Below are 20987 nucleotides of genomic sequence, written 5' to 3'. Positions count from 1 at the left end.
GGTCTTTGCTTTAAATGTAATTTTGTTGTTATGTTTAAGACCACAGTGTCTAACATATATAAATATTTCTTAAATAAATGAATGAATAAAATTTAGCAATTCAAATCCTATATTCCAAAATTAACTTAAGAATGTATGACAGCCTAAAATTAACCCATTACAGAAACTAATTTGAAGAAAGTACATTAAATCATTAGACAGACAAGTCCATGCTTCATTTGAAAAAAATATATAATACTATTTTACAACTTTAAAAGCTAATACTATGAGAAGGCAATTAAGAACAGCTCTGTGGTACTTTGATTTATTTTAGACTGTTTTCCTATTCCGTTAGAAACAGTGGATTAATATTCGCTGTTGGATGTGTGTAATTCAGATTAAATGAAGGAAAACAACACACTTTCATATTTCAAATTCTTTTCACTGTATTGTGAGATCTGGCTTCTATTGGCCTTTACTACCCAGCATCAGAATAGGTACCTTTCTGAGGTGGATGTTACTCAATAGAAGTTGTCATCAAATGATAGTTTCCTGAGTTGGAGTTCTCTTACGAGATTAGCTGTTCTGTTGTTACTCCCATCACCTTCCTGAAGGAATAGGCTCAATGTAGGTAAATTATCAAGCAGATTTGGAGTACCTGGGAGCCTGGGTGGGGAGAATAGAATTATAAAGAATAAGAATGAACACCAAAAGGATAAGGAGGAACTTAATTTCACCTGACTGTCTTCATTTAATGTTCACTTTTTTGTTAGTCAGTCAAGCAACATGTATTGATCTCTGCTGTGTGCTAGCACTGTGCCAGGTTCCATGACAGCTATGTAGTTGTCATAGATACAGCCTCTTTCTGTTTCAAGGGGTTTATAATCTAGAAAAAGAGACAAAATGAAAACATAATGATAACAAAAGGTAGAATGAGATAAAGGTCATAGGTCTTCACGCATTCATTCATCTTCAAATTCATCTCCTTCCATTTTCTCTTTACTCTAAACAGGCTCTTACCTCCACCAGTCCTCCAAAACCGTTTCCATAAAGCTCACTAATGACCAGTTACTAAATCTAATGGCCAGTTCTCAGTCCTTATGTGACCTATTAGCAGCATTTGTCACAATCTATCATTCTCCTGGAAATACTGACTTCCTCTGGCTTCCAGGACAATGCAGTCTCGGGTTTCCTCCTCTCTCATTCTGGACTGTTTTTATATCCTTTATTGGTTCATCCTCTTCTCTTAGATTTCTTTATGTGAGAGGTCCCGGAACTTGGTCATTGGTCCTCTTCTTTCCTCACCCCCTTGATGATCTTATCTAGGCTTATTACTCTAAATACTATGTTCATGCTTTTCTTGATGACTCTCAAATTTATCTCAACTTAGGCCTCTTTTCTGAACTTGAAATTCATATGTCCAACTGGGTTCTGCACATCCCCACTTGAATGTCTAATAAACATCGTTTATTCAACATGTCCAAAACTGAACTCCTGATTCCCACTTCCCCCAAAACCATCAATCCACAACTTTCCTTCTCAGTTTATGTCAACTCTTTTGTTCCATATGCTCATGATAAAAACCTTGGAGTCACCTGTGGTTCCCCTCTTTCTCTCACATCCTATATGCAATCTGTCAGAAACTCTTATTGGCTCTACCTTTTAAAAAATGCAAAATTTGACCAGGAGCAGTGGCTCATGCCTGTAATCCCAGAACTTTGGGAGGCCAAGGCGTGCGGATTGCCTGAGGTCAGGAGTTTGAGACCAGCCTGGCTAACGTGGTGAAACCCTGTCTCTACTAAAAATACAAAAATTAGCCAGGTGTGGTGTCACACACCTGTAGGCAGGAGAATCTCTTGAACCCAGGAGGCAGAGGTTGCAGTGAACCATCAGATAATGCCACTGCACTCCAACCTGCATGACAGAGCAAGACTCCATCTCAAAAAAAAAAAAAAAAAAAAAAGCAAAATTTGACTACTTCTCAGCATCTCCTCTGCTACCACTCTGGTCCACCTACCCTGGTCCTGTCAGATTCCCGTACCTTTTAGCTGTTTTCTGTACTTATACCTTTGACCCTCTCCTTTGGACTCTAGGATCAACCAAGCTGTAATTCTTTTAAAACATAAGTCAGATCAAGTCAGATCTTGTCATTTTTTATTCAGAGTCCTGAAATTACTTCCCTTTTCACTCCACATAAAAGCCAAAGTCCTTACAAACATCCAGAAGGGCCCCAGATGATGTGACCTCCCCTCCTATCATTCTCTTCCTTGCTCACTCTGCTCTAGGCACACTGTCTGCTGCTATTTCTCCCAAACACAAAGAATGTTCTTATCTCAGGGCTTTGCACTGGCTGTTCCTCCACATGGAACACTCTCCTTCCAGATGTCCACATGACTGACTCCCTCAGCTCCTTCAAATCTTTGCTGAAATATCACCATTGCAACAGGACTCACCCTGACCACCTTATTTAATACTGCAAATTGTGCACTTCAGGTTTAATGCTTTTCTTTTTCATTTTTCTACAGTACATAGGACTTTTTAACATACTATACCATTGATTTATCATCTTTATCATCTGTCTCTCTCTGCTAGAATCTGAACTCCATAAGGGAAAGTGATCTTTCTCTTCTTTATTCACTGTTCTCTCAAGCACCTAGAACAGTGCCTGGCACATTACAGGAGCTTAATAAAATTCATTGAATTGAAATTGAATTCATTCAACATCCAGTTGGCAAATACAAACTTACCATCCACTGTGTGCCAGATTCTAGGCTAGAGGCTTAATATTCAACAGTGAATAAGATGGACTTGTCCTTACGTTTATGGAATTCAGAGATGAGCAGGGATCATAGCCTCTGTGCAAGTAATTGAATGTGGTGACTGCTTCGACTGAGGAGTACAGAGCATCATTGGAGACATACATCAGGAATCTCACTGAAGTCTAGGAGTCAGGAAAGGCCTCCATAGGGAAAAGATCTAAGTTCAAACTTGAATATAATATGAGTGGAAGTAGGGAGGGCAAGGAGAGAGTTCTAGACTGAAGAAATGGGTTGGAATTGTACCAATGAAGCATGTATAGAAGAAATAGTTCGTTTATGACTGGGGTGAGGGAGGTAGGCAGCATAGATGAAATCATATTTTAAAAGTCAATTGAATCCACCAGGACAAATGGTAGGGATTAATAAGAGTGTGGAGGTGAAAAATGAAGGGACTAGTTTCAACTTAAAATTAAGAGGCAGGAAAACGAAGTTTATATGCATCAGTTTGCCTGTGGTATAGAGTTGAGTTCTTAATGGAAGCACTGAGAGAGGAAAGGCAGATTGAAACAGAAGGCAGTGAGGAAGTCCTGGAAGTTTTTGCGAAGAACTGTAATGTGATCTGAACTTCACTTTAGAAGGATTTCATTTAGGCCGGGCGTGGTGACTCATGCCTGTAATCCCAGCACTTCAGGAGGCCAGTGTGGGCAGATCACTTGAGGTCAGGAGTTTGTGGCCAGCCTGGCCAACATGGTGAAACTCTGTCTCTACTAAAAATACAAAAAGTAGCCCGGTGTGGTGGCAGGCGTCTGTAATCCCAGCTACTCAGGAGGCTGAGGCAGGAGAATCACTTGAACCTGGGAGGCGGAGGTTGCAGTGAGCCAGGATTACGCCACTGCACTCCAGACTGGGCGACAGAGCAAGACTCCATCTCAAAAAAAAAAAAAAAAAAAAATGAAAGATTTCATTTAGTTGCAAGGTACAGACACTGGGAGCAGATGACAGTGGTATAGCAGAATCTCTAAGGAAAGTCACTAAAGCTTCTACTTTCTGAATTTTCTACTTTGAAGGCTCCTGGCAAATACCTTGTTTCCATTAAGGAGTGAAAGGCCAAAAAATGAAACCAAAACTCACAGGAGATCAAAATAAACACAAAAATTCCAATTTACTTATTTACTGTGAGAAATATCACTGTCACATAGACTGGAAATTCTGTTAATAACATATTCTTTCCATGAATAGAATGGAAAATCATGACAAGAAGCTCTTTTAGAATGTACAAGAGAACCATCATAAGGACTCAAGCTTAGTTTCTCTCATGAATGTAAACTCTTTCTATAGCCAGGCTCAGAGAAATCAGGGGATTGCCCAGTCAACATGGAATCAGGATGAATTGTTCCTTGGCTTTGGAGCTACTGGCAGACATGAAACTGAGATAGCCTGCTGGCCTGTTTTACAATAGGAATTTAGAGTTTACCAGAGATTCTCAGCCTGGATTAGAATCTCCTGGAGAGTATTTTAAAAACACCAAGGCTGGGTGCCACCCCAGGTGAATTAAATCTGAATTTCTTCAGGTAGAGATCAGGTATTGATATGAGCTAGGTAGCTTTCAAGAGCTCCCCAGCAGAACTATCACTTTGAATTGGTCCAAAGATAAGTCTCGGAAGGGCTCTTATTCAATGGCCTCTGGAACTCTCCCTTTTGAACCTCTAGAGACGACCAGCCCTTGTCAGTTTGACACGACCTTGTTCTATATTTCACCTTTCTTTGGATAATTTAATGTATTCTAAGAGGCTCCATAGGAGAGGCTTCCCACAGGCCTTGGAGCAATCCTGCTTTTAATCCATGATGTCTGTCTCTGCTCCTACTCATGCAGTGTGAGCATGACTTTTTTATAATGGGCAAGAGTTTCCCTCATTTTGAAGTTCTTGGGGAGATGTGGTATCTCGCTAGGAAATGAACTGAAGGGAAATGAGCCTGAGAAAGGCAAGGCTGGCTGGAAACCTATGCTGTAGTTCAGGCACTAGATTGTAAGTAGGATGATAACAGTGGGGCAGAAATGAAATAGAAGGGGCAGAGAAGGAACAGGGAAAGAAATGGAAGATTAAATTAACTGTATTGGTCCAAATTATTCTTTTAATACAAAAATAAAACATTTTATAGAGAAATAATTGAAGTCATTTGGGGAGAGCAGGTTCACAGAGCATCACAACTTTAGAAAATTATGTGGAAATTGATCTGTTACATGATTCAATGATAATCTAACCTAAGGTTTTAATTTATCAGGTGCATAATTGTATTTCCTAATGTGATTTTGAATATATCACCTTTTTTGGTCCCTGAATTATATATTATATAGCTATTAGACTCTTAGGTTACAGAACAGAAGGCTGAGCTATCAATAACTGAATTTGGAAGCCCTGGCAATCACTCTGGATAATGCAGGTTTAGATTACACATACACATACACGCATGCAAGATGTAACTGGATAACCCAATGCTCTATTCGAGATGATTTCTGATCTGGTGGTATGAAACAATTTTGCAGCCCTTGGCTTTTCTTCACATATGCAGGCAAAGAGTTAAAAAACAAATAAATGAAACAAAAAATGTTTTAAAAATTAACCACAAGAATGAGTGTCTCCTAATCTCTTCAACGTTTGTTTTTTCAGACAGAGACTATAATCGCTTGATTTACACCAGTATTTCCAGAGATCTTTAGAGGCAACATGTTGTTTACCCAATCCCTTTCATGATTTTCCCTCTGTGTTCAAGGATATAGCACAATCACTTGACTATGTAAACAGCTACCCTGCTGAGTTAATAATAGCCAGCATGCATATTATTTCATTTTAAAAGTTTCCTCTTTCACTATTTGGATTCAATGACAATATCTAGATCACAAAATAAACCAAACAAAAGTTTTTAAGAGAGGCAAAATATACTATCTAAAATTTTAGAAAACTGAACATTTGCCCAGTTTTAAACACAGTACCTTGAAATCACTGATTTAAAAATATATATATATATATATTTACAGTTTATAAGTCTTTACTGAGGGCCCTGAGGATTGTGCCAAAGTTATACAGCAAGCTTTGGGGACTGAAACTCTTGAAACACAGCATCATCCAATACAAATAGTTATGGGGACTAGGCTTTAATCAGTCTCAGTGGGATCTAGAAACAGAACACTGGAAGTAGTAGACACTCTTTGGGATGTTCACTTACTCTATCATACCTGCTGTCTCCATTTTCACCAACTTTTGCTGCAGCAGTGAAGCATTTCCCCAAACCTCCGAGGCTTACAACAATGAATAGATATTTCTGCCTTCTGATATGCGGCATAAATATGACATATCTGGCTTAGGCATGGCTCTGGTTGAGGTCTGTGCTCTGTGTCTCTCATTCTGTGTTTTTCATATTAAAAGGCAGGGATACAAGGGGATAAGTGGGAACACAGCATGCCTTTTAAAACTTCTGCTCAGAACTGGAACAGTGTTCCTTCCCCCCAAGTCCCATTGGTTAAAGCAAGTCACGTGACCAAACCTAAAGTTAGCGAGATGGCATCATATACTTCTCCCACAGTGAACATGACAAGAGTGGGAAGGAAAGGACAAACTGTGAGAAATAGCATCATTCACCATCCCCTATCTCTAAAAGCTAACAACCCACATTCCCAGGGCTAGGGCTCAAGCAGAAATGTTTATCAGTGCTGTTGGAACATAAGACTCAATTTAAAAAGCCATTATCACAATCATGAAATAATGCAGTCTGACCTTACCATTTGAAAGCATAAAATGTAAAGAAAACTGGCTTTATCATACTTGGTAGGCAGCCTGTAAAGTGCCCCCCATGAGGCCAGCCTCCAGGTATTTACAACCTGTGCAATCTCCTCTCGTTGAGTGTGGACTGGGCCTAACAACCTCCTTCTAATAAATAGAAGATGGCAAAAGTTCTGGGATGTCACTCCTGAGAATTAGGTTACAAAAAGACTGTTATTTTCTCTCTTTCTCTTTCTCTCTCACTCCTCTCACTCTGGGGAAAGCAGGAAATTTGCAAAGAAAGCAAAATTTGCCATCACGTGAGAGGCTGAGGTGGCAAAGAACTAATGTCGTCAGCTAACAGCCTTGTGAGTAAATCTGGAAGCCCAACATAGCCTTGATCTGACTGCAGCCCTGACCAAGACCTTGATTGCAGCCTTTTGAGGGACCCCTGAATCAGAGGCACACAGACAAGCCTTGCCCAGATTCCTGACCCATAGAAAGTGTGAGATAATAAATATTTGTTATGTAGTCATAAATAGTATCCCATATGAATAATTAAGTTGGTGAGCCTCGTTGGCAATTGTGTGACTTACTAAACTAAATGTTATTATTATAAACTGATACTTGAATCTAAAGAAAAAAGAAAAACAATGTATCTATTTATCTATTGATGAACCTGAGTTAAATTACTAAGAATGACACTATTCCGCCTCATAGTTGGACATATCTGGAATAAATTTTATTTGTACTGATTTAATGAAGCAACAATATCTATTTCATAAGAGATAAAAGAATGATGATTACTAAAGACAAAGCAACAATGATGATGTCAGCACTAAGAAAACGGTCCACATTCTGACAATTTAGCTAGAATATGTCACATATGAACTTTCCTTGAAATTTTATTTCTTTGTAAAACTCATTAAATTCTCCAGAAAGTGTGTACATGAAGATTCCAAATCTTTAAGAGTCACCTTTGGCCGGGTGCGGTGGCTCAAGCCTGTAATCCCAGCACTTTGGGAGGCCGAGACGGGCGGATCACGAGGTCAGGAGATCGAGACCATCCTGGCTAACATGGTGAAACCCCGTCTCTACTAAAAAATACAAAAAACTAGCCGGGGGAGGTGGCGGGTGCCTGTAGTCCCAGCTACTCGGGAGGCTGAGGCAGGAGAATGGTGTAAACCCGGGAGGCAGAGCTTGCAGTGAGCTGAGATCTGGCCACTGCACTCCAGCCTGGGCGACAGAGCGAGACTCCGTCCCAAAAAAACAAAAAACAAAAAAAGAGTCACTTTTCAGTTAGCAAACTTACATATTACTATTTAGTTGATAGTTACATTTGTTTTAGGATTGTAGACCAGATTTTCTATAGATTTCTATATTACTTCAGGTTTAGTCACTTGTATAACTAAAAGAGGAATACCTCTTCATGTTTTCTTATTCACTCCTTTATTTCGCCCTTTCCTATTCTGGGCTACAGGCTGTACCTGGCAGATTGTTACTACTTGGTAAATGCTTATGGAATGAAGGAAGGGAGAAAAGAAGGAGGGAGCTGAAGTTCAGAGACTGACAGCATATCAATGTGGTATGCTGTATACTATTTTCTCTTTTTAGAAACATACTCCTCAGGTTCATAGACTATAAAAATTGAACCATAAACATGAGATTTTTCTGAATAACACTCAACATTCCATTATGTATAGGAGGTCTTAGTGTGTCCGCTTTCTGTACTGAGGATCATGTGTACACTATAAAGTTCATTTAATTAACTACCTCTGACAATTCTCTCCCTGCTTCATGCTACTCTCCTTCTTTTCCCTATTGGCAGTTTCTTGTGGGAATTGCCTTGGGTGAAATCATGCTTGTAAGAAAGTTAGTTTTCTTTAAAAAACAAAAAAGTTAATGTTCTTAGCAATTAAAACAGCAATAAAAGCAATAGAAGATGTAATTCGTATACAAGGTGTATAAGTTAAACATGCAACTATAGAGCTTTTAATAGTATTTAGCACTGCTATCATTAACTAGTTTCTGTAAAAGCCAAAAAAGCTGACATATTAGGTAATTTGTGAAGTACTTTATTATCTGATCTCTTTTACCAAGTTACTTTCCATTTTCTGTCAGACTCCATGCCAGGAAAAATAGAGATTTTTTTTGTTTTTTTTTTTTTGTGGGTTTTTTCCTTTTTTTGTTTGTTTGTTTTGTTTTTTGACTAGAATGATTTATCTCAGCCTTATTTACCTTGCAGACTCCAGCTTCTTTTTCAAGGTTCAACTTATGCCAAACCCTGAACCAAAACTGTTCAGGGAGACCCCCAGATTGCTATGCAAATATGACAGTCTCAGCCAATCCCATGAGGAGCTCTGAAGCAAATATCACTATGATAATTGATTTTTTGTGTCAATTTAGTTAGGCCTTGGTATCCAGGTATTTGGTTAAACATTTTTCTAGATGTTTCTGTGAAGGTATTTTTAAAATGAGATTAACACTTCCATCAGCAGACTTTGAGAGTAAAGCAGATTGTTCATAAGGTAAGTGAGCTGCATCCCATCAGCTGAAAGCTTTAAGAGAAAAAGATTGGCCTCTCCAAAAGAAGAGGGAATTATGCCAACAGCCTGGCAGCCTGTGGTATTTATTATGGCAGCCTGATATAATTCAGTTGTGTCCCCTCCCAAATCTCATCTTGATGTGTGATTCCCATAATCCTCACGTGTTGTGGGAGGGACCCAGTGGGAGGCAATTTAATCATGGGGGCAGTTACTCTCATGTTGTTCTCAAGATAGTGAGTTCTTACGAGATCTGATGGTTTTATAAGGGGCTTTCCCCCCTTTTGCTCAGCACTTCTTGTTGCTGCCCTGTGAAGAAGGATGTGTTTGCTTCTCTTCCGCCATGATTGTAAGCTTCCTGAAGCCTCCCCAGCCCTACAGAACTATAAATCAATTAAACCTGTTTCCTTTATAAATTACCTAGTCTCTGATATGTCTTTATTAGCGTGTGAGAATGGACTAATACACAGCTTTAGTAAACAAACACCATCACCAAGTGTCAGCTGGGTAGAAACAACCAGGCCCTAGTACCTTCTGTCCTCAGTCATTGGATGGGAAGAAAGTGGGCTCTACTTAAAAGCTGCAGTAGATCTCAAAGATCCTGCTGCTAGAATCTGTCATTTGACTGTCCTTCTCACAGCTGAATGGCAATTTTTCTTAAAGGATGAACCAAGCAGTACACCTATCTGGCTGCCACATGTGAGAAGAAGGAAACAAAGATAACACATAAGAAAAGGTAAGAAAACATTCTGCTTCACCAACAGTCATAAGAGACAACCCTGCTAATGTTATAATTGTTATGTTTGTGATGAATTTGTATTGAGCCAATTTAGTTAAGCTGGAACAACATTTCTAAGAATTCCCATTCCTACACAGATCCAAGCTAGTGTGGGCTACCAAAAATGTTTTGCATGAGATTTAGAAAAGGGAAGTAGAGTAGCAACCACATTCTTTTTATGCTCAGGTCAAAGCAGGGCATGAAGCATCATTGCAGCTCACACATACTATGATCTGATGGCTCATCTTAATGGCAAGGCAGTAACTGGTCCTGCAGCTCTCCCCAGATCCACTGGATCTCTTCCATCAACTTCTTTAGATACTGAGTCAGGTACGTGTTTAGCTCCTTTACTGTATTAGTCAGGGTTCTCCAGAGAAACATAATCAATGGAATAGATAGATAGATAGATAGATAGATAGATAGATAGATAGATAGATAGATAATTGAGTGAGGAACTGTCTCATGCAATTATGATGACTAAATCCTATGATCTGCTGTCTGCAAGCTGGAGACACAGGAAAGACATAGAGCTATACTTCTAGTTCAACTCTGAAGGCCTGAGAACCAGAAGAACCAATGATGGGAGTTCTAATCTGAGGGGAAAAGATCAATGTTCCAGGTCAAGCATTCAGGCTGAGAGAGAAAATTCTCCCTTCCTTCACCTTTTACTTCTCTTCAGGCCCTCAACTGATTGAATAATGTCCACTTACATTGGAGAGGGCAATTAGCTTTACTTTATCTACTGATTCAAACACTAATCTCATCCAGAAACACCCACACAGACACACCAGAAATAATGTTTAACCAAAAATCTGGGCACCCAGTAACCCAATCAAGTTGACACATAAAGTTAACTATTCCAAGCACCAAGTTTTCCTGCAGGACAATCCTATCATCACAGTTAGAGGCTTGCCATCAGGGAGAGACACATGCAGGTTTCAGTCTGTCCTCATCGGTTTTGCTTATTCTCTCAGGTTCTAGTTTGTTCCTGCTTCCTCCACTTCATGTTTTTCTGCCCTTGCTCGCTGCCTGCCCCACTGAATTCAGGCTGTAGCTCTAGAGGCAAAAGAAACAGTCTCCCATAAACTGTTCAAACAGCTCCCACAAGTGTGTAAGATCAAATTCCTAAACAATCTTCCTTCTTAAATATATCTGTTAGTGGTTATGCTTTCTGTTCAAACCTTAACTGATACAATGATTCTTCTTAGGGACAAGAATGACTTAATTTATAGCCAACCTGAAATTTACCTAGAAATTGCTTTGCAAGACTATGGCTTGAGGTCATTAAAATTTGGGGATTGCAAATTCATGGTGTGTTCTGCCATGCTCCCTACTTCACCTGAGGCAGGCATTGCTAATCAATCATAGTATTTTTTCCTATTGGCTGGAATGCACTCAGAATTTTTCTCATTACAGTGTTCTAGGCAAGCCTTAAAATTTGATTATGTTTCGCTTTTTGCTTGAAACCTGTTTTTGTTAGTAAACATGAGGGACTCACATAACGTACATTTTATTTCAGAAAGCATCAAATTTTAATATCAGCTTCAGAAAGCTTTATGGAAATCATCATAACATGTTTCTTTCACAACGATGAGCTTAAAAAATAACTAGAGCAAAATGTAAGAAGAAAGAAGGGACATCATATTTTTTGCCTGGGCTCTAGTAATGGATTGAATGATGGCCCACAAAAGGTATGTTCACATCCTAATCCCCAGAACCTGTAATGTTATCTCAGTTGGAAAAAGCATCTTTTCAGATGTAATTAAAAATCTTTTGTGTGTGTGTGACAGGGTCTCATTCTGACACTCAGGCTGGAGTGCAATCATACCTCTCTGTAACGAACACCTGCACTCAAGTGATCCTCCCACCTCAGCCTCCTGAGTAACTGGGACTACAGGCATGCTACCATGTTCAGCTACTTTTTAAAATTCATCATGTTGCCCAGGCTGGTCTTGAGCTTCTGGGCTCAAGTCATCCTCCTACTGTGGACTCCCAAAGTGTTGGGAAAGAATCTTAAGATCAGGGGGTCATTCTGGATTATTCAAGTAGGCCCTAAATCCAACGAAAAAATGTCTTTATAAGAGAAAGGCAGAGGGAAATTTGAGGCAGACAGAATAGGAAAGGATGGAGAGAAAAGGAGGCAGTGTGACCACAGAGGCAGAAATTGATGTGATGTTGGACAAGTCAAGGAATGCCTGTTGTTTTAACTGCCTCCTGTTTACCCCATTGGTGAGGAAGAGATCCCCACCCCAAGATTATCAGGATGGCTGAAGACATGACAACCGTCACTGGAGAGATGAGATCAATAGCGTTTATTTGTCACATATACTCACAGCCTGGGGAAGAGGATATCACAGGCCATGCAGGGTCACATGGGGATTGCATTTGGTAACAGAATGAGCAACCAGAGGCAGTGGGAGGCAGGCTCTGTAATGTCAAGAGGATGAAGTACATCACGGTTCCTGTGGGGAGATAACTGGCTTATTTGAATAATTCAATGGGCTGGCAGAGAACTGAAACCCACTACTCAAGGATAAGTAGGCACTGTGCCTGGTCCCTTTCATAAGGTGGGCTATCTGGTCTAGAGAATCTGATCTGCAGTAGCAGAACGGGGAAAGGAGGTCGCAGTTAGGCCATTCAAGGCTCTCTTAATTCTATCAGATAGATGTCAAGACAGCACAGAAAATTGGGCCTTAATTTTAGGTATTATTCTACACCTATGGGCACCTGAATCTAGAAAAGCAAATGACAGATTGTCAACTAGAAACTTCAGGAGGTATGTGTCCCTGCTGACACCTTGAATTTGGCCTTATGGCCTCTACAACTACTGTGAGAGAATAAATTTATACAGTGTTAAGCCACCCAGTTTGTGGTATTTGTTATAGCAGCCACAGGAAACTAATACAACTATCTAGCATTTCCCCAGACTAAAAGAACTTTTGATTGGAAAACAGGATCTGGCCTGATTCGAGATGATATACTTAAGGTAATATGAAGACAGGCAGAGCCATCATCTCTTAAAGAGCAAAGGTAAGAAAAATCAGAGACCTCCACTTGTCTATTATTAAAATTGTAAGATTAACTATTTGTATCTTCATTACCAACAATTAGTCTTTAACATCAATTGAGTCCTTAATGTATAATACATGCATTGAAGTTATCATTTTGTATATAAATCCTATGCTTTTGTCCTTTAAGATATATTGTCTTATTATTTTAGTATCCTTTTGCTACTTATCTTTTTTGATCCTTCTGTTCTCCTAATTAATGTTTTTGAGGATTTAAAACACTATTTCCCTGTGAATTGTTTTCTGATTTTCTTTGGAAAGAGAAGACTTTTCTAAATTTTATTTTAATCATATATTTATGAGAGACTTTTTCAGACATGCTTTACAGCTTGAAATTTTTATTATACTGCATCCAAGGTTTCATATCTTATTATATTTTTGTGTGCATAGTTTCGTATTACAATGTGTTTCCTATAGTTGTTTAAAGCCACAGTTTAATCAGAAATTGGAATGTATCAGTTTCTTTTATTTCTGTTGTGTATATAGGCCACTAATACAACTCATTATAGTAGTTGCCTTTTTATTTTTGTATATGTTGGGTCTTTGGTTTTGATCCTTAATTTCTTTGGGAATGATTCCTCTGAGAGTAATTTTTATAGAAAATGGAACTTTAATGGTTTTAATTACTGTATATGTCATATTATTTCTCAGATTTTCATACACTTTTACATCTCAATTATGAAGTTCAAATTTGAAAGTTTCCAGTATTTATATTATTTATTTATTGCTCCCAAGTTGTCTGTTCTACTGTAATCCTTTTACTATTTTCTTTTTTGATCTGCAATATGACAAAGAAATTTAAATTATTTTATAGACATTTTATATACACACATATAGAGTCTCCCAATTTAGTGCATTAAAAAACCTTTCTTGGCCGGGCGCGTTGGCTCATGCCTATAATCCCAGCGCTTTGGGAGGCTTCGAGACCAGCCTGGCCAACGTGGTGAAACCCTGCCTCTGCTGAAAATACAAAAATTAGCCAGGCATGGTAGTGGGCACTTGTAATCCCAGCTACTTGGAAGGCTGAGGCAGGAGAATCACTTGTACCTGGGAGGCGGAGGTTGCAATGAATCAAGATCATGCCATTGCACTCCAGCCTGGGCAACAAGAGTGAAACTCCATAAAAAAAAATAATAGGCCGGGCGTGGTGGCTCAAGCCTGTAATCCCAGCACTTTGGGAGGCTGAGATGGGTGGATCACGAGGTCAGGAGATCGAGACCATCCTGGCTAACACGGTGAAACCCCGTCTCTACTAAAAAAATACAAAAAAACTAGCCAGGTGATGTGGCGGGTGCCTGTAGTCCCAGTTACTGGGGAGGCTGAGGCAGGAGAATGGCGTAAACCTGGGAGGCGGAGCTTGCAGTGAGCCGAGATTGCGCCACTGTACTCAGCCTGGGCGATAGAGCGAGACTCCGTCTCAAAAAAAAATAATAAGAATAAGAATAATAATAACAAAACACAAAACTTTGTTTTAATTGTTTTCCAGTTTTTTGATGTAAGGATCATTTTTCAAATAACTTCATTAAGCTATAATTCACATGCCATACAATTTATCCATTTAAAGTCTACATTTCAATGGTTTCTGGATTGTATTCTTAATTCATGATTGATTAATTCCTTGTATAGGACTCCCCTTTATAGACAGTAATTTCAATGGGTAGTGCATGGAGGATTGGGAACCAATGGGTACCAATCAGAAGTGAGAGAGACACTTTCCTCTCAGACCACCAGCACTCACTGGAAGTACACAGACCTGGAGTACACAGATCTTGGCAACGGTTGAAGCTCAAACAGGGGCTTGGTTGAAAGTCTGTGGACAGGACTCAATTACCTCTGACCTGGAGGGGAGACATGGGTCAAAAACTGAAAATTAAAAATAAGTGACAATCCACACATCAAATGGTGGGATCCATAATTTCCTTCACCCAACACAGTCTTCCAAATGCCAACAGCCAGGATCACACACACACAGACACACACACTCACTGACTCCCACATGCAGGCTTGTATGAGCAGGAAATTAGATGATTCTTTTCTGGAAAAATTGAATATCCCAGAAACAAAGACTTCCACATATGACATTTAGTGGTTTCTCAATACAAATGGGGCGAGCCCAACACAACTCACAGAGCTTCAATTCATATTTTTGGTACTTCATATTTCAACATGAACAGAGTCAAAAATCTCTTTAATATAAAAGAGAGCAAAATACACACACACGCACACAAAAGCATACAACACACAACACTCACACACACAACTTGGAGAAAATGGTAGAAACATGTACCATGAGGAACAAAAGAACTTCAAAGAGAACAAAACACTATATAAGAAAGGAGGCATACATTTGATGACTTGCCTCAGTGATGAACAAATATAACAATTAATTATTATTATAATATAATTAATATTATATATAAACAATTATAATTAATAATTATAATACGTAAAGGCAAACTGAGTAAGGTGATATAACTATAGTGATGGGAAGAAAGGGCGGAGGAATATTTTTTAAAAAGCTAAATCACCTACACCATAAGTAAGTCAATAGCTAACATCTAAATTGAAAAATAAATAGACAGCAGAATAAGCTGGGTAAGGGGCAGCTACCATGTTCCGGAACATGCTGCAGGGCTGGAGGACGGGCCTCCACCAGGGCTGTGGGCTATGGCTGCTGAGCCACACCCTAGAGCCTCTGGATTATCCCAGCTTTGTGAAGTCTGTGGATAAACACGTTTGCAGAGTGACTGTTACCCTTCACTAGGATCCCAAAGTCCCCAAGGCATGAACATTATCCCACCCCAATGGCTGGCAGTCTCTCAGAGAACCCCCCCAACCCCACCCAATCTGCCCTAGTTTGTGCAGTGCCCTCAGATGCACAACATCCCTGTCTGTAAGTACATCGCACATGGCAACTTTCAGATGACTGTGACCCCGAAAGTGGAGGGGGACATCTGGGCGCTGCTGAAGGACGTGGAGGATTTTCTGAGCCCACTGCTGGAAAATCCACCCTTTCCTGTGTACCCATACCCGTACGGTACACCAGGCACCAGGTCAATGAGGTGACAGGTATGCTGCAAGTCAGGGGAGACTTTTTTTTTTTTTTGAGACAGAGTCTCACTCTGTTGCCCAGGCTGGAGTGCAGTGGCTCGAACTTCGCTCACTACAACCTCCACCTCCACCTCCCGGGTTCGAGGATTCTCCTGCCTCAGCCTCCTGAGCAGCAGGGACTACAGGCGCAGGCGCCATGCCCGGTTAATTTTTGTATTTTTAGTAGAGACGGGGTTTCACCATGTTGGCCAGGATGGTCTCGATTTCCTGACCTTGTGATCCACCCGCCTAGGCCTCCCAAAGTGCTGGGATTACAGGCGTGAACCACCATGCCCGGCCAGGAGACTTTGATCAGCAGCTCAAGCCTGGCTCCTGGAGAAGGATTTCTGAGGCCCAGCTGAGCAGCCTGCACCATGGCGTCCCCCAGGGACTGGAGTCCAGAAGACCTCAGGAAGAGGGAATGTTGCCCAAGGATACTGGTGGCTTACAAGTAAACCCCCACTCCTGTTGATTCCAGGCCACTGTCCAGTCTACAGCCTCAGCAAGGAAAAGGAGCCCTATACGCTGATCCCATATCATCACAAGCCCTAGCAATCATTAATGCAATTTTCTATTTGGCTGTATAGACTATTTAAGTCACTAAAATTTGTACAATATTTACAAATTAAATAATCATCTGAAGCTGTGCAAAAATAAATCGCAAATATGAGTATATTGTTTTAAAATATTGAGGAAAGTATCAAAATTAACAGCTAAATCATTTGTAAGTGCTGATTCCAGGAAGAGGGATAGTATTAGGATGGTGGGTGGGAACTGTTAAGGAGGAAACTGGTTAAAGGATTACTGTTTTTCATTATAAGCCTTTTAGTGCTATTTTAATTTTTAATATGTTTTACTTTGATAAGGTATAAAAATTAATGTAAAAGAAAAAAATCCAGATATAGCATTTTAATTAGCATTGCTTGGTTTGATTTCTAAATTATAGTTTCAAAGGGAGACAGCAAAGACTTTGGGGCAGATAACTATGTAAATTGACTAATCCTTCGAAAACTTTATTTATTTATGTATTAGAGATGCGCAGGAAGGGGGGTTCTCCTTATATTGCCCAGCCCAAACTCAAACCCCTGCAAAGAGCCTTCCACCTCAGCCTCTGGAGTAGGTGGGGCTACAGGCATGGGACACTGTATCCAACTAATCCTGCAAATATTGTTAAGTAAACTGGTTAGGTGTCCAAGGAAGAGAATATAGACATGGGTTCTTAGTATCTATTTGTGGTTGGGGTGGTAAAGCCCCTTTCTCATCCCTTTTTTCTTTTCATCACTGGAGACAGAAACTAAAAACCATGACTTCCGGCTGCTAAAAGCCTAAAACAAAAACAACAACAATAAAATAAGGTGACTTGGACAAGCTTGAGAATTTCTTTAGAAGATTCCTCAGCAGGGAGAGAGGAAGTGGAGAGTGGGAACATACAATTTCTTGAGAAAATAAACTCTGACGTTTAAAAAATAAGTCAAACTATATAATACTTCCTCCCTCCCTCCCTCCCTCCCGCCCAGGCTGGAGTGCAGTGGCGAGATCTCCCCTCACTGCAAGCTCCGCCTCCCGGGTTCATGCCATTCTCCTGGCTCACCCTCCCGAGTAGCTGGGAGGCTGCTCGGGAATTAGCCACGCCCGGCTAATATTTTGTATTTTTAGTAGAGACCAGGTTTCACCGTGTTAGCCAGTAAGGTCTCGATCTCCCGACCTCCTGATCCATCCGCCTATGGCCTCCCAAAGTGCCGGGATTACAGGAGTGAGCCACCACGCCCGGCCCAAAGTCAGGCAATAGTTTATACTACAAGAAGGAAATAAAAACCTCAAGGGGTGGTGATGACAACGATTGTCTGAAACAGACACGCCTGGATCACCCACAGGATGTGAGGAGAGCCAGGTGACCAGCACTGGCCCTCTGGCTTCTGGGCAGCCTCTCCCTCTCATTCAGCTCCTGGTTCCTCACCACTTTTCCACTGTCCCGCCTTTCTTCCCTCCCCCGCCCTTTCTCCTCACGTCCCCTTCTCCTGCTGCAACTTTTGCTTGTACTAGCCATAATGTGACCTGAAAGGTTTCCTTGTATTAGGTATATCTCATTTAGTAGATAGGGAGCAAAATGGTAAAAAATTTATCTGTTTCAATAAAAATAATTTCTGTTAAACCCACGGAGACCAAAAGAACTACGTACATTTTGTACTTGCATGAGAACATTTGTTGATCTGGGTGGGAGTGACAGTGATGCCCAACAATAAAAGAAGATTTGCCATTCCAGATTTCAAAGGAGAAAAACGTACAGGTGTGTTTTCCAGCAGGCTGTGGCTGGTGAATAGGCAGTGTAAGGGCTTTAATGGACAGAAACGTAGACTTTTAACTTGCTGCTCTTCTTCTAAGCACCCTGCCACAGATTTGGACTGAATCACTGCAGGTAGAATATTTTCCAGCTGATGATCTTTCAGGTGGGAATAGAGAGAACGTTTAGATCTCTATTCTTGACTTTCCCAAACTATTTTTGGTATTATGTCATCTGATTGATGACTTAGTCCTTGTTCTACCCTGCAGAGAACAGAATTTCCCAACCCTTTTAAATGTTAACATTTAACTACTGCAATTCTTGACAAACATCTACGACCATTTTAATCTAGAAGTTTTAGGCTTTTTGAGTGGCAACTTCCCTGTTCTTCTTTGTGTTTAACAGAACTAAATGATTTCCCTAGAAAAAGAGTGATTGATGAAGAAATTTTACTTTAATATACATTTGAAACACATATTCTATTTAAAATATCATTACCTGACATTTTATTTATTTTATTCTCTCTCTGTTTCTTTCTCTCCCCCATAATTCTGGGGTTTATGGAATTGGTGGAATTTTCTTCCTTTCCCTGTCTGGTACTCGACGTTTGGGTTCAGCATGAAATCAGTCTTGTTGCTCCCTGTACTGAGAACTGCCCATACTAGCATGTACTGGCTTATCACTGCAAGTTATCTTGTATTGGGTTGAATGACCAGGCTTTTGCCTTGTTCTTTGTAGGCCCAATGTACCGGGTGTCAGAGTAGATAGCTACAGAAAAACTATGACAACTCGGGTAATCAAGGAGGTGGCCGTTGCTAGGCAACGGAGAGGCAAGCAGGATGTCTTGTGCTTGGGTCTTGGCAGTGTACTAGGAATAAAGAAGACCCGCCAATCATTCTTTGTCCTCAGGGCACTGATTCAACATGCAGGTGCAAGGTGGGCCCAGAATGTAGAGATTCATCACCTGCACCTGGCTTCTCTCCCAGTCCTTAGTTTGCAGCTCACCATCACTCCTTCCCCTGATTCCGTGTTATGACAATGGGGTTCCTTGTGCCTCGGTAAGCATCTCTTTCCCCCAGTACGTTCTCCCTCCCCCCACCGACATGTTTTATTTTCTAGGACTCAGCTTCTCATTGGTCCTCGTTGAAATCTTGTTTAATTCTTGAGATCCTTCTTAGAGCCCCTAATGTTAACCCCAGCCTCCAACATATGCTTTGAGTTTGACAACTGTATCTTCCAGCTATCCTCTGCGCTAGCTGCTCCACCACTGAGTCCCCATATATGTTGGGGCTTCCTATATTTGCCGTGGTCTGTGACTGACAGTGATCATTTCCTGGCTCTTTTCTGCATCTCAGAGTTTCTACTTTGCCTGACTAGGAGGGTATAATACCCGGACTCCAGCTCTCACTTCCCCTTCCACCTGCAATCCTTTCCCCACATACACCCAAATTCCAGTGTCCATGCCTCTTCGACACATCCTGAGATATGATGGCACTAGCTATTTATTTCCTGCACTAATATTCTGATTTTGACCCTTTGTTCTCAACATGGAGGCCCCACTGGTGCTTCTGGTGTAGACCAGAGTGCATGGTTCAGACAATGTGAATTATCAGAGGATTTCTAATTTATAAATGAGCTTTATTTCCCAGCAAGATTGATTCTAGACAATATCCAAGTCTACAGGAGCATACATTTCAGAATAAATGTTATATGTTGTAGTTGGGCTCTCCTGTCAGCCTACAAAAAGCCTGTTTGATCCAAACTGTATTAGAGGTACCATACTCAAGATTTATTTCAACTCTGACAAAAATTGATTCTGTAAGGAAATGGAGTTTGAGTTTTAAGTAGCAGTCCCAGGATCAAGCTCCCAAGCTTCAGCAGTTGAACAGGAACTTCTGTCATTTCCAATCAGGGTTGGTGGAATTAGAAGGCACTGTTGGAATGCAAAGAGTTAATTATAGGTGGGGTAGGAATGGAAGGGTTAGGAGCAAGTTGCCTTCTGTTACCGCTTCCAGTAACTGAGGGGTGGACAGTCCAGCTGGTAGGGATGGGGAGATAGAAAAGACACTGTTGAGAAGCATCACACCGTTTGAACTGTCAACGTGATTGGTAAGGTAAAGAGGCAGCAAGCTAACATGGCCCAAGATGGTCATGGGGGGCTTGTTATATCAAATCTGGATGTGTGGGGTGAGTGAGGCACCTCACTTCACATTATACACAGTTGGGTAATTAGTTAATACTTCATGGTTTAATTGCCGCATTCTGTCTTACAAAAATGTAATATTTTTGTCACCTTCAAAAAAACGCCATCGCCCACGTTATATACAATAACACATTATACTGATAAGACCACAGAACAATAATATAATCAAGGATGAATACTGTTATATCCCACAAAAATAAAGCCTGACTGTAATTAACAAACTCAGTGACTCAAGTGGAGTATAATATTTCTACACTTCTGGGATTTAACAGTGCTACAAATGCAATCATTTTTACTTCTCTAAATTGATAGTACTCACAAGAATTAGTATTTAAATACAATTCCACAATACTCTTGACTAATGTGGCAAGATAACCCAAGAGAAAAATTTTTAGTCAGGGTTAGTCAAGGTGTATTAGTGTGTGTATTAGTCAGGGTTCCCCAGAAAAACAGAACCAATAGAATCTATAGAGAGAGAAAGAGAAAGAGATTCGCTATGAGGAATGGGCTCCTGTGATTGTGGAGGAT

At 40.4% G+C, this 20987-nt stretch overlaps 1 pseudogene; it reads left to right on the top strand.

Moving 5' to 3' along the window:
* Window positions 1-16326, top strand: part of LOC105503301 — a 40017-nt pseudogene extending 23691 nt beyond the window's left edge.
* The last annotated feature ends 4661 nt before the right edge of the window (window positions 16327-20987 follow it).

This window comes from Colobus angolensis, unplaced genomic scaffold, assembly GCF_000951035.1.
Source record: "Colobus angolensis palliatus isolate OR3802 unplaced genomic scaffold, Cang.pa_1.0 Scaffold84, whole genome shotgun sequence".
NCBI lineage: Eukaryota > Metazoa > Chordata > Mammalia > Primates > Cercopithecidae > Colobus > Colobus angolensis.
The sequence above is the reverse complement of the archived record's forward strand: the minus strand, read 5'-3'. Positions and strand labels throughout refer to the sequence as shown.